Source organism: Tenrec ecaudatus, chromosome 16 (genome assembly GCF_050624435.1).
Source record: "Tenrec ecaudatus isolate mTenEca1 chromosome 16, mTenEca1.hap1, whole genome shotgun sequence".
NCBI classification, from domain to species: Eukaryota; Metazoa; Chordata; class Mammalia; order Afrosoricida; family Tenrecidae; genus Tenrec; species Tenrec ecaudatus.
Window position 1 is genome coordinate 12,433,547 of NC_134545.1, and position 14,305 is coordinate 12,447,851.

The window sequence follows — 14,305 nt, forward strand, 5'->3', positions numbered from 1 at the left end:
ACACACACATGCCACCAGGGTAAAACTACCCCATCCAGTTCCCTAGACTGTAATTAGTTTAAGAACAAGTTGCTAGATAGTTTTGAACTGCTAACCTTTTGGTTAGCAATTCAATGCTTACCCATTGCACCACAGGGTTTCTTTAAGTAATAATTAGATGAATAAAAGATATCCTGTCCATAAATTCCAATCACTTGACCACCATGGGCACATCACTGACTCATATTTCCCTCTTTAAATCTACACTCATTCATTCTTCTCCCCCGATCCAGTGTACATTGTCTTCTATGCACTGCTGTTGTTGCTGGTTGCCAGTGAGTTAATTTCAACTCAAACCAACACCCCCTGTCAGGGTTGGTAGCACAGTAGGTTACTCGTCGAGCTGCTAACCACAAGGTCAGCAGTTCAACTCCACCAGTCTACTCTGTGGGAGAAAGATGAAGCTTTCTGCTCCCGTAAAGATGTACAACCTTGGAAGAGGCAATTCTCCTCTGTCCCATAGCACTGCTAGGAGATGTAAGAGACTCAGTGGCAGTGAGTTTGGTTTGGGTTCTTTAAAAAAATGTTTTTACAATTTTTACTCGAGCAGCTTGGCAGGTCTTCCTCCTTTGAGAGACGAGATCAGCCCGAGGCCAACTTTGCAGGTAGTAGCTGGGTACTTAATCTCTGTGACACCAAGACCTTTACATTGTGCTCAGAAAAAGACCATCCAGATCAGCGGTTCTCAATCTTTAGGGGTTGGACGACCCTTTCACAGGGGTCGCCTAAGATCATCAGGAAACATATTTCTTATGGTCTTAGGAACCGAGACACTGCCTCTCTATCAGTCTACAGGCGGGTATGCCCACAGCAGATATGCCCACCTATGACATATGAATACCCGGCATGAAGACTGTTACCCATGCTATTCCATGCTTCAAGACAAAATGTTATTTATTTGTCATTAGAAAGAAATATTTCACAATATGTATTACATATTGTTTTTCTGATTCATTACTATGCTTTCATGATGTTCGATGTGTAACCATGAAAATACATGCTGCCTATCAGATATTTACATGATGATTCATAACAGTAGCAAAATGACAGGGATGAAGTAGCAATGAAAATAATTTTATGGTTGGGGGTCACCACCACGTGAGAAACTACTGAATGGTCAGGGCATGAGGGAGGCTGAGAAACACTAGTCTAGATGGATTCAGTGATGAGTTGAGGGGGAAGGACCTGGAGGTTTGGGGGACCCAAAGATGAAGAAGACAACCTCCCGGTCCATAAGGAGGCCGTAGTCTCACGGGATGGGCAGCAGAGATTTCAAGGCAGCATGGCATCTGCCCATCAGGAGGCTGGAAAGGCTACTGAGAGCACGTGTGTATGAGAGAGGCTGGGAGCGTATTTCAGGAGCAGTGATCTAAGGAGTGAGAAGTCTGGCAGACAGAGTACACATGGTGTCCGTGACCCTGGAAGGGTTGGGCCCATGGGGGTAGCCTGATGCTGCAAGGGTCAGGAACAGTGGGGCTACTTGTCAGCACCCATTCGTTCACTGGTATTTGCTGAGCTATGAGAAGGTGTCAGGTCCTGGGCTAGCTGCTAGGGATACAGAAATTGACCGATGTTCTTCCTCTTAGCAGCTGACACATGAGCACCAGAGATAACCGTGAAGCAAATGTTGTTGATTGTCCATCAACCCAGCTCTGGCTCATGGTGGCTGAAGGAGAACAAAAGAACACAGCCTTACGGGGTCCCACGCCATCGTCAGGAGACTCAGTATGTCTGAGGCTCATTTTGAGACCAGTGTTGTGGTTCTGGTGTCAGTTTGTCTCCTCAGAGGTTTCCCTCATTTTGGATGACCCTCCACGTTACCAAACAGGATGTGCTTTTTGAGTGACTGGTCTGTCCTGATGCCGTGTCCAAAGAAAGGCTCACCATCCTTACCTGCTTGAGGTCATTGCGCGTCTATATCTGTGTGTGTGTGTGTGTGTGTGTATAATAAACAAGCACAAGACGCAGTCATATAATAACCATCAAACACACATGTGAAAATCCACCTGTCCCTCCTCTCCTGAGCCCTCCCTTTGATCCACTGAAGAATCCATGTGTTTGAATTAGGGGGTGTCGAAGAACAGTGAAAGAAAGTTCCAGGGACTGCCAGAACAACAAGCATATCTGTCTCAGAAGAGGGGCCTGTCCGCCAGTGTTCCCTGGAAGGGAGGATGACAAAACTTAGTAACACATACTTTGGACATGTTATCAGGAGAGACCAGTCCCTGGAGGATGTCATGCTTGGTCACGTAGGAGGTCAGAGAAAAGAAGAAGGCCCTCGGGGAGATGCATTGACACAGTGGCTGCAACACTGGATTTAAACATGACAACTGTTGTGAGTGAGGAGGGCTTAGCCCTGGGGAGTGTTTCAGTTGGTTGTGGATACGGTCCCCTGAGTTGAACTGACCCAATGGTACCTAACAATAACACTTTGGGCCATGTGCTCGGGGGATGAGTCTTGTTATTGGTAGGTGTTGTCGAGTCACCAGTACACATCCCTAGTGACCGTGTGTATGTGCACAATCGAATGGAACACCGTCTGGCCCTATGCTGTCTTTATAATTATTCTCGTGCTTGAGCCCATGTTATAGCCATGGGGCTCTGCCTCCCCTTTTATTTTTTGCTGACCGTCTAGTTTACCAAGCATGGTGTCCTTTTTCAAGGGCTGAGGTCCCCTGAGAACATGTTCAATGTATGTCAGATGAAGTCTCGCCACCCTTGCTTCCAAGGAGCACTCTGGTGTACTCCCTCCATGACAGATCTGTTTCTTCTTCTGGTAGGCCATGATCCTTTCAATAGTCTTTGCCAAGGCCATCATTCAGATGTACCTATTCCTCTGTGGTCTTTCCTATTCATTGTCTAGACTTAGCCTGAATATGAAGGTCACTGAAAATCACATAGCTTAGCCCTATAACGCCCGAATTTTTAATTTCAGAGGAAAATTTTGTTTTGATTCTTTACTTTCATAATTATCAATATATATATTAATATATACATTTTAATTAAATGTTACGAAAATGTCACGCTCCGCATTATAGGGTATGGGCAGATGCACCTTAGTCCTCGAATGGCGTCTTTGCTCCTTAACATTTTAAATTGGTTGTGTGCAGCAGACTCGCCTAATGTTTGATTTCTTGATGACTACTTCCATGCACATTGATTGTGGATCCCAGTGAAATGAAATCCTTGAAAATTCCAGGCCAGTTGTGAGGATTTTTGTTTTCTTCATGTTGAGTTGTAACCTATCCTGAAGGATCTAGTCTTTGACCTTCATCAATTAGTGGTTCAGGTCCTATTGGCTTCAGCAATCATGAGTTAGTTAGTTTATTGTGCCAACCTGGCCAATAAACACATGTGGGGTTCATTGAAAAGCAGAGGGATAAATGGCTCAGTGATTCGTCTTTCTAGTTCTCGGGTCTCTTGCTTTGTGATGGTCAGACCAGGCTGAAGCTGCCTTAGCCAGTTCCCTGCTTCAGCTGGCAAGGCTCACTTCCTGCAAGACATCGCTGAGGAGAAGCCACCTGAACCTACCCTGATGCAGCCCTGGGTGCTGGAGCAGCCGTGTGCAGACCCCTGCCAGCACTGAGATGCTTACAGGTTCAATGACTCAGCTTTCCTCCTGCAGCCGGCATCATTGTTTGTGTTTTGAGAGATGGAGGAGGACTCTGTGGATCAGTTTCGGACATATATGGGTTAATGTTGGACTTGTGGGCTTGGGCAGCACTGGGTTGGGATGTGTTCTTGATGTGCACTCACCCTTTATATAAAGCTCTCTCAGACATGAGTCTCTGTGGATTTGTTTCTCTAAAGCACCCAGACTAACACAGTGCTAACTGCATATCACAAATTGCTGGTGAGCCTTCCTTCAATCCCGATGCCACGTTTCTACATACAGTCCACCTTCTAGGAGTATTTGTTTAGCATACCAATGGAATAAGGATGCGAAAGGATAGAACCGTGGCACACACCTTTCCTACTCTTAAGCCATGCAGTGTCCCCTTGCTCTGTTAGAACAACTGCCTCTTGGTCTATGTACAGCTTCCACCTGAGCACACATAGCAAGTGTTCCGGAATCCCTACTCCTGACACTCTACCCATGATTTATCATGTCTGAACCATACCAACAAATGCCTGTTCATAGTCAATAAAACACAAGTAAATATCTGTTTAGCATTCTGTTCTAAGCCAAGATCCATGTCACATCAGTAAGTGATATCCCTCATTCCACATCCTCTTTTGACTACAACATGATTTTCTCACCGCTCCCTGTTGATGCTCTACTATAATTGTCTTTGAATTATTTTCAGCAAAATTTTACTTGAATAAACTATTGATGGATAATTTTTTTCATCTATCGGGTCACTTTTCTTAGGAATGGGCACTAATAAGGATCTCTTCGTGTCAGGTGACCAGGTAGCTGCTGTTCCAATTTTTGGTCATAGATTAGTAAATAATTGGAATTTCATGAATTCTTCAAGCCTGTTTTTTGGGGTTTTTTTGCTAGAGTCTTCAGTGTAACTTGGACTTCTTCCTTCAATACTATCAGTTCTTGATCACATGCTACCTTTTGAAATGGCTGAATGTTGCCCAGTTCCCTTTGGTACAGTGGTTCTGTGTATCCATTTCCTCTTGTTTTGATGTTTCCTGCGTCACTCAATACTTTACCCAAAGAATCCTTCAATATTGCAACTCAGGCTTGATTTCCCCCCCACCCCACCAGTTCTTTCAGCTCAGGATATGCTGAGCAGACCCTTCTTGTCTAGTTTTCTAACTCCAAGTCTGCACATTTCATCATAATGTTTTGCTTTGTCTTCTTGAGCTGCCGCGTGAAATGTTCTGTTCAGTGATTTGAGTTCATCGTTTCTTCCATTATTATGAGTTACTCTACATTTAAGAGCAACTTTCAGAATCTCTCGGTATCCATTTGATCTTTTATTTCTTTCTGGTCTTTTCATGGCCTTTTTCTGTCTCCATGTATGATGTTCTTGAAGTCCTCTCACAAGTTGGTTTTCAGTCATTAGAGTACAACTAATTAAATCTATTCTTGAGATGATCTCTAAATTTAGGTGGCATATGCTCAGGGCCACATTTTGGCTATACTGGTCTTATTTTAATTTTCTTCAGCTTCCACATGAATTTGCATATTTTCAGTTGGTCTTCTCCACAGTTGGTCCCTGGACCTGTTTGGGGTGATGACATTGAACTTCTCCAATGACTCTTCCCACAGATGTAATCAATTTGATTCTTGTGTATTCTATATGGTGAGGTCCACATGTATAGTCATAATTTGCCTTGTTGAAAGGGGGTATTTGCAGTGCACAAGTTGTTGGTCTTGAGACATTCTGCCATGGGATTGCCAGCTTCATTTCTATCACCAAAGTCCCGTTTCCGCACTACTGCTTGTTACTCTTTGCTTCCAACATTGCGTTATTAGTAATTACCAATGAATGCATCTTGATTGCATGTTTGATCAACTTAAGACTAAAGAAGTGGGTAGATGAGACCAGAAAATCGGGAGGTTAGGTGAAGAAGTGGGTAGAATTCTTCCATTTATTCATCACTGGATTTCGTGGTTGGTTTGTAAGTACGAATAATAGTCATATTAACCGCCGTCCAGCCAGTGCACTAAGCACCGCCTACTCCTGCACCATCCTCACAATTGTTCTTATGTGTGAGCCCACTGTTGCAGCCGCTGTGGCAAATCCATCTTGTGGAGGGTGGTCTTCCTCTTCTCCGCTGAGCCTCTACCAGGTGTGATACCCTCTTCCAGGGAATGCTTCTTGATACGTGTCCAGAGACATGTGCGACAAAGTCTCCACGTCCTTACATCTGGGGAACATTCTGGCTGTACTTTAGCCAAGACGGATTTGTTGATTCTTTTGGCATATTCCTTAACATCACCGTAATTAAACACATTGACTCTTCTTCCAGCTTCCTTAGTCCATGTCTAACTTTCACATGCATACGAGCCAACTGGAAATGCCAGGGCTTGGGTCAGGCACACCCTAGTCGAAGTGACATCCTTGCCCTTCAACACATAAACAAGGTTTGGTGCAGTAGATTTACCCAGGGCAATGCATCCTTTGATCGTTTGACTGCTGCTTCTGTGGGCATTGATTGCAGATCCAAGGAGGGTGAAATCCTTGACAACTTCAGACTTTTCTTCATTTATCATGTAACATATTAGTCCAGTTGGGGACATTTTGGTTTTCTTTCCTTGAGTCCTAATGCATGCTGAAGACTGCAATCTTTGATTTCATCAGCCAGTGCTTCAAGCTCTCTCTCTCTCTCAGCAAGCAGGTCTGGATCATCTGGAGATTGCCAAGTTCTTACTAAGCCTTCCTTCAACCCTGATGCCACATTCTACTTCACATAATCCAGTTTCTCTGATTATGTGCTCACATAAAGATTGAGGAAGTGTGGTGAGAGGATACACACACTTGAAAAGAATTTTTAGTGCTTGACACAATGGATGGATGGATTGTGATAAGAGCTGTATGAGCCCCCAATAAAATGATTAAAAAAATTTTAATCCATGCTAGAGTCTCTGTTCTGTTCACATAATTTCCTCTTGTTCGGATACAGGTTCCCCAAGAGCACAATGAAGCATTCCGGAATTCCCATTCTTCTCCAGGATATCCTAGTTTGTTACGATCCACATAGTTGAATGTCTTGCCATCATTAATAAAACACAAATAAAAATCGTTCTGGCATTCTCTGCTTTCAGCCAAGATCCATCTGACGTCAGCATCTGCGGTCATGGGAACTAACTTTATCCGCGCCATATACTGGTGAGGGGGCGGTGTAAAGAAAAGAAAGTTATTACCATCTCGTGGACTCCTGCTCATACAACCCGATCGATGTCCGAGCAGGACGTTGCTCTACTGAGCTGTAAGTGGCAGGGTTTGAGGAAGATCGCCAGGTCTTTCTTTCGAGGACCCTCTATGTGGTGGTGAACCTCCAAACATTATGTTAGTAGCTGAGTGCAGTGAGGGCAGGAGGTTTGTACCTCCTGGAGGAAATTCCCCCGTCTTTGAGAGGTAGTACAAGGAGAGGCCGGGCCCTGGTTCTGCGGCCACACCCCTAGAACGGCGCAACCAGAACTCGAACTCACAGTCTATTGCATCTGAGAACCTGTGGCTTCAGATACCCAGAGGCACCTCCCCAGGGCGGGGCTTGGAGACCTGCCCCAGGAGCCAACGGGAGGCCGCGGAGGGGCGGGGTGCTGGCCTGAGACTGCAGGGCAGCCCGCCCACTTCTTAACAGGGTGGCATCCCGGAGAGACAGACACCCTTGTCCTCTGCCTGCGCCCGGCCTTCGTACCACACTAAATAAAGCCTTAGAGTAACGCGCCCTGTGCCCGGCAGTAAATGATGGCACTGTCAGTTGTACACGACTGTTGAAATCATCGTGCTGTACGGCGAGAAAGGCATTTGGCAAATGAGATTCCATTTTCACATCGGTTTGTGCTGAGCATATAAATTTCCTGCAGGCCGGCCAGCGCTGGGGATGTGTAATTGATTGCCTGCATTATAATAAACAAGCCGTGACAGGTGATCATTCATCATACTCCGCTCAACGTTCCAGCACACCAGAAAACGGAGGGAGAGAGGGAACGCGGGAGCGAGGGGCGGGGAGGAGGGAGGACCTGGGGGAGGGGAGGGGTCGGCCAGACCTCGGATTCCCAAAAGGCAGCGAGCTGGCCCGGGAAGGGGCGGGGAGAGGATCCGCGGAGCAGGGCTCTGGGAAAGTGAAAGCAATTACTATAATTCTTTTGATTATCTAATTTGTTTTCCCCGGCTCTTCGTTCCATGACCCCCTCCCCTCCACACTCCAACCTAGGAGGTCCCCCCACGGGGGCTGGGGGACGCAGAACACACACACTCCTTCCACAGCGGCGGAGAGCTGGGCTGGCGTGGGGGAGGGGACGCGACGAGTTGTAATAGGAGTGGATCCTTTTGGGAAAAGCGAGGAAGGAGGGGTGCGCGCGTGTGTGATATGTGTGCGTGCACGCGCGCGTTCCCCAGAACTTCACTTTGCTTTTACTATGATGCCTCCAATCCGATGTATAGGAACCAGCGTCTTTGGATTCGTTTCGCAAAGGGCGTCTGAAAAAAAAAAAGTTAAAAGTTCCCTTTGTTTGAGAACAAAGAGCAGGATCGAAGTCGGTCCCAGATCTGGCGCCAGCGCTGCCCTAGGGGGTCCCCTTCCTCCCAGTCCCCAGCTTGTCTGCGCCCTCGGCGCTGGGCTAGGAGTCGAACCGGTGGTGTTGGGGGAACCGCTCCGCTCCTGGTGCCTCAATACAGACAAACCAGACAACCCCCCAGGAGGAAGCACAGACGCACGGTGCCCTGCAGCCCAGCAGCGCACGTATTAAAATCGTACTTGGAGCATGCAAAAGCCCAGCCGTCCACGAAGGGGTGTGAGAAGAGGGGCGGGGCGTGGGGCGGGGTTCACTCTCACCGGAGTCCACCCCAGACTGCCAATTTCCAACCCCACCTCCCAAGTATCTGGGAGGGAGTGGGCGTGGCCTGCGCTAACATGGGTGAGGGACACCTTTAAAAATTTTTAAGTTTGCTATTCGAGTCTTCCCTCTTCGTCCGGAGCCCCGGTGACTGCGGCGCGGTGTGTTAGAAGATGAGGTTGTCTGCTCCAGCAGAGGCTTACAAACTTGGGAAACAAACAGGGACCTGGGGGGCGGGGGTCGCTCAGAGTCAGAATGGACTTGGTGGCAGTGACAGTGTCTTCTCATCTCATCCTGCTTCTTGGAGTCTTCTGGATTTTTGTCGGGTGACGTCATCATTTCTGGAAAACCCGGTCAAGGGACTTGCCTCCTAAAAGCCAGAGTATTCGTGTGACTGCCTCCCCTGTGGGGCCCTGAATTGATGGCTTCTTTGGATCTCCCAGACTTTTGAGGGGATAGCTAGGGCAGGAGTCTTTGTCTCTTTATGCAGACCAGTACCCACCTGCACACAACAGCCTACGATGCAGCCCCTCAGTTGGTTCTGACTTTGGTTGGTGATTTTAAGTCTCACAGAACCACATGTGATGGAATCGTTTTCCATGATAAGGCTGTATTTGTTTATCCAATCATCCATCCAGGGCCATTGGGTGGTCTCCACCTTTCAGCTATTGTGTATAACGCTGCTGTGAGCATCCGGGTACCGGTTTTTGTTTGAGCCCCTACTTTCAGCCCTTTGGGGAACACACCTTGGAGCAGAGCTGCTGGGTCATTTGCTACACTGGTGTTTAACTTGTGGAGAAAGCTTCAAGGCATTTCCCACGGCTGCCATACCATTTTTTTTTTTTTGCATTCCCACTCTGTACTTCTGGCTGGGTGTGCCTCACTGCCTCGCTGGGTTCTCTCCCCCTCTGCCTAACTGCTCTGGTCTTTCATATTCTCAGTCACGCAACTCTCTTCTCTTTCACTGGCCTCGGTGAATTGGGAGCCAAAAGAAAGATTTGCCCTGCCCATGAGAATTTAGAGAGGGTCTGAGTTCTGGTTACAGGGTTGATACCCATTAACTACTTCCTCCCTACTAGGGACCTACGTGGTGGTAAAGCATTATAATCCCCTGCCAGAGTCATGTCGCATGTGCCCTGCAAGGCTACCGTGGGTTTCAGGAACCCAGCAGCGTGTTTGCTGGGTGTCAACATGACCCCAGTGCCCCAGGATGATCCCTGTGTTTACCCAGCCGTTCATTTTCATGTAATAACTACAGCTACCGCAAACTCCATCTGCCCCACACTCAGGGTCATCCGTCAGGTCCCATCGGCCAGGCAGTGTGAAGCACAAAGTGCGTCCTCTAAAAGGCCGTGGTCAGTTCTCTGTGTTTACAGCCCTTCGCCAAAGAGCTGAAAATAGATGATTAAAAATTCATACAGCTACTTTCTCCCAACAAACTCCGAATGCTTCCCACCAGCATTATCCTGTGGAATCACTGTCCGGCAGACACGGCCACGCCCATCTCAGAGACAGGGACACAGAGACCCGTGAGGGGCTCTTCCAGAGCACCTGCCCCTCACCATCAGGGAGCAACAGACTCAGGCAAAGAGGCCCCACACACACACACACACATCTTTTTCCAGCCCATGCCCTCTCCATTAGCTTGATTAGGACAATTGATTTATTCATTGTTGGTGGAGGGAAAAGAGAGGGAAAAAGGGGGGGTGAGCCAACATGCCATTTGCATGATATAAATATCTTTGGGAAAAGCTAAAAAAACATTGTGTCATACATACTTTCTTAATACCGCAGTCAATCACATGTGTCCACAAGGATGGGGGAGGATGGATACAGAAGAGAGAAAAATCCTCAGGGGGAACTGTCTCCCAAATCCTCAGACACTCCCCCCGCCACACACACACACACACACACACACACACGGTGACAACTTTTAGCCATCAGCCTAGATGGCTAGCAGGAGTAGGGCTTTGCAGAGTGCCTTTAGGGAACCTTCTAGAAGTCCTAGAAGTTTGATGTTGGGGAGGAACACTCAGTAAGCAGGCTACAAGGAGGGTAGGGCCAATTCCAAAGGAAAAGATGAGGATCCACACTTTCCCACCCAGTATACTCCCTGGACTCACAGAAGGATTTGGATCTCCATGTGGTTCCTCTCCTGGCCACCCTCAACCCACATCCTCACACACAAAACAAAACAAAACAAAAACCCTTTAATGTCAGTGATTCCACTGTTAGGAATTTAGCCCAAGGAAAGAATTAAAGATGTGTTTAAAAAAACTAATCACAGGATGTTCCTCACAACGTATAGACGATGGTGAAGGATTAGAAACGATCTCTATAGCCTACCGTAAGTGACTGATAAGTAAACCTATGTAGTTCATCCTTTTAAACTTTGCTCAGAATAAAACAGACAAGACTAGAAGAAAATGAGCCAAAATGGTTACAGTTTTTCTTTAGATGGGCAATTGTGGATACTTATGTATCTATTTTTTAAATTCCAAAAGTAAGTTTTTTTTTCTTTTTAAAATCTATTCAAAGCTCTAGTGTAGGCCTTGGTCCGCTTTGCCATCATACTGGGTATAAAAGGGGCCATCTCAGCAGTCAAAGGAGTTCTCACACCCATCGAGAGAGGAGAACCAGGAGTGGCGGGCATCTTTGGGCCATGAGAACAACACCCTTGATCCAGGGACAGAAACCTGTGACACCAGAGAAGCAACAGAGGAGTGGTAATAACAGAACCAAGAGCCAGGGCCCAAGGCAGAATGATGGGCTTCCTAGCCCATGGAGCGAGTGAGATTAAGGCTCACTTCCAGAGTGGGGTACTCCCAGACACTTAATTAGAGGAGCTAGGGTCGCTGACCCCCAGGGTTAGCACTGAGAGCCTCTGAACAGAGGCTTGTGGCAGAGTGGTTTGTCCTTGGGGATTTTTTTATCCTAAAAGAGCTTTGTCACATTGCCCAAGCAGGGCAGAGAAGTCAAAGACCCGAGAGAGGCCTGGCTGTGGGCAAGGCTGGGAAGAGGCTGCCCTGGTCTTTATAGAACTGTGTCTCGAGTATTTCTGATCCTGAACTGTAACCTGTTAACTTCCCTACGAAGCCTCATCGTCGTTGTTGAGTGTGGTCTGTGAGCTCTTTGTGGCCATCGCAATGAATTATTAAGCCCAGCTGAAACAACCAGAGTGACGTGAGAGGGATAGTTTGTGTCAGAATTGGCAGAGGAAGAAAGAGGGTGGGGGCATGTCTGACCCCTGCATCATAGGAATCAGCCTTGATGCTGATAGTCCTCCTTCCCCCTTGGGTAGTCAGAGGTCTGACCTTGCCTCTCCACATATGATTTACATCAATTTAGATCTGTTTGACTCTTGAGAAACTTTGAGATTCCCTAAGAGTTAGAAGTCGCCAATGAAAGGGAAGGGGGCCACCAAGAGTACATACTAAGTAAAGGCCTGGAGGCAACTCAAGGTCAGGGAGGAGAGTAGCTTGGCCAGAGGGGTGGATCCCAAACACGGAACCTTGAGAAGGAAGGTGGGTCTGTGGACAGGTTGTGTTTCTTAGGAATGCCAGGGAGACGCTCACATGGGATGTGGCAAGCAGTTGGGAGCCGTGGGAGGATCTTTGAACACGAAACGACACGGTCAGCTCCAAGCTAGACGCAGGAAATGCGGCCAGGACATGCCACCCATGGCCCCACAAGTCTTTCATGGGAGCCCTTGATTTCATCGGATTGAGGATAAGTGCTTCCCAAGCATCTGAGACTCGAGATCTGGAAGATACCCAGAGATGGATCCGAGCCTGGTATTTCAGGTGCAAGCCTTGCATGAGGATTTCTGCCAAGCCTACCTCTCTGCTACCTGCTATCGTCCCTCTGAGATGGACACCACACCTACAGCTTTCAGGAGAGACCTGAAACCTGGGCCCACTTCCTGGAGCCCCAAGCCAAATGCCATCTTCTGAGTCATGAAGTCATTGTGTTAGGGAGAGAGGACGGAGACCGCGGTGGCACCGGGTAGCTGCTCAGTACCTCCTCATGGGAGAAAGCAAGGTAGGGCAGTGCTCTCCCTCATGCAGTCGAAGCTAGTCAGGGAAATGGACACAAGCTGTTTTCACAGAAATAGGAACTCCGGTTCTGTAGGCAAGACATCCAAGAGAGTCAAACGGCCCAACAGGAGACTTCCAACTTCTAGTCTAAAAAGTAGTTCGTTCCGCTGACATGTGTGGACTCCGCCCACCCTGGGCTAGATCCCAAAACAAGCTCGTTGGTTCTAATTCCTGGGGACCCTGTGCGTGACTGAGTAGAACTACCCGCTCCCCCCCCCCCCCCGGCTCTCTTGCCTGCCATCTTTATAGAGACAGGCCTTTCTCCCACAGTGCCAATGAGGGGGGGGAGGGGCGCTCTGATCAACCACTCTTAGGTGAGCACCAGTGATGTGGGCCAGTAAAAAAACAAACAAGCCAACCAACCAACCCACTGATTCTGACTCATAGCAACCATACAGGATGAAGTAGCACTCTCTCTCTGAGCCTGGGAATCTTGACAGGCTCATCTGTCTCCTGCTGAGTGGCTGATAGATTTGAACCCCCAACCTCGAGGTTAGCAGCCCAGTGTTTATTTAACCCCTAGCTACACCAGGGCGTCTCAAGTGAGATCCAATACTCACTCCAAACTCACTGCCATGGAGTCTGTTCGGACTCACAGCAACCCTATAAGACAGAGTAGAACTGCCCCCGTAGGTTTCTAAAACCATAAATTCCCCCAGAAGCAGAAAGCCCCATCATTTCCTGCAGAGCGGCTACTGGGCTCCAACTCCTGACCCTGTGGTGGACAGCCGACCACCCAACCCACAGCCTGGATTGAACATTCCACTGTGCAGAACAGCCCTGGTGGCAGAGGGGTTATGCATCAGGCTGTAAACTGAGAGGTCAGCAGTTTGAAACAAACAGCCTCTCCATGGGAGAAAGGCAGGGTGTTTGTTTTTTAAAACGCCTGTAAAGAGTTACAGCCTCTGAAACCCACAGGGGCAGCTCTGCCCTATCCTCTAAGGTCCCTACGAGTCAGCATCAACTCGATGGCAGTGACTTTTTGAGTACCCCCTCCTGGTAGCATGTGGGGACTGAAATGGCCAGGAGACCCCCGCCCCCCCCCCCCCGGCCCATGGAAGGTACCTCAGGAAGAACAGATGTGGCCAGTTTCTTTCCAAACGCAGACTACCTTGTTTTCCTTTCCTCTACCACACAGGGTGGGGGTGGGCAGCACAGCTCGGTTCGGATGGGGGTCATGCCAAGGCACAAGGCCCACTCCCCCAGTCCTTACCCTGCTCAGCTTTCCATTCCAGTCATCCCGGCTTCCCGGGGCCGTTTTGGCCGCGTGAACATAAATCAGGAGGCTCCTGCCTCTTTGAGGCACACGGAGGGACTTTGTAGACCCTTTTCAAGAGGGTACAGAGTGGGGAAGGAGGGGGCCGGAGAGAGGCCCAGGCTGGGCCTGTAAGCCCTGGGTGGAAGAAGAGGGGAGAGCGCTCTCTGGGGAAGCCAGCTCTGAGCTCCACTGTGTAAGCAACTGCTGCTGGCACCTCCGGGTTTGTCTTGGCCCAAACCTGTCCGGGAACCACAGAGAAACTCACGCTCTTGGAATTCGCTCCATTCACATTCGACTCAGCGACTTGGCTTCGGTGGACCATTAAGAAGAAGAAGAAAGAAAAGGGGGGGAAGCCATTGGAGCTTCTCCCTGGCCCCACCTCTCCCAGCATGGACTTGGGCAGGGCTGGGCTAGCTGGGCTGTGGGTCTGAGGGGAGACCCTTTCTC

At 48.4% G+C, this 14,305-nt stretch overlaps 1 long non-coding RNA gene across 1 annotated transcript in view; it reads right to left on the reverse strand.

Moving 5' to 3' along the window:
• LOC142429105 (uncharacterized) overlaps positions 1 to 14,040 on the reverse strand; it is a 48,012-nt gene extending 33,972 nt beyond the window's left edge. Inside the window, exon 1 of the long non-coding RNA XR_012780412.1 lies at positions 13,814 to 14,040. This is a non-coding gene — a long non-coding RNA (uncharacterized LOC142429105). The remainder of the gene's footprint in view (positions 1 to 13,813) is intronic.
• Between the last annotated feature and the right edge of the window lie 265 nt (positions 14,041 to 14,305).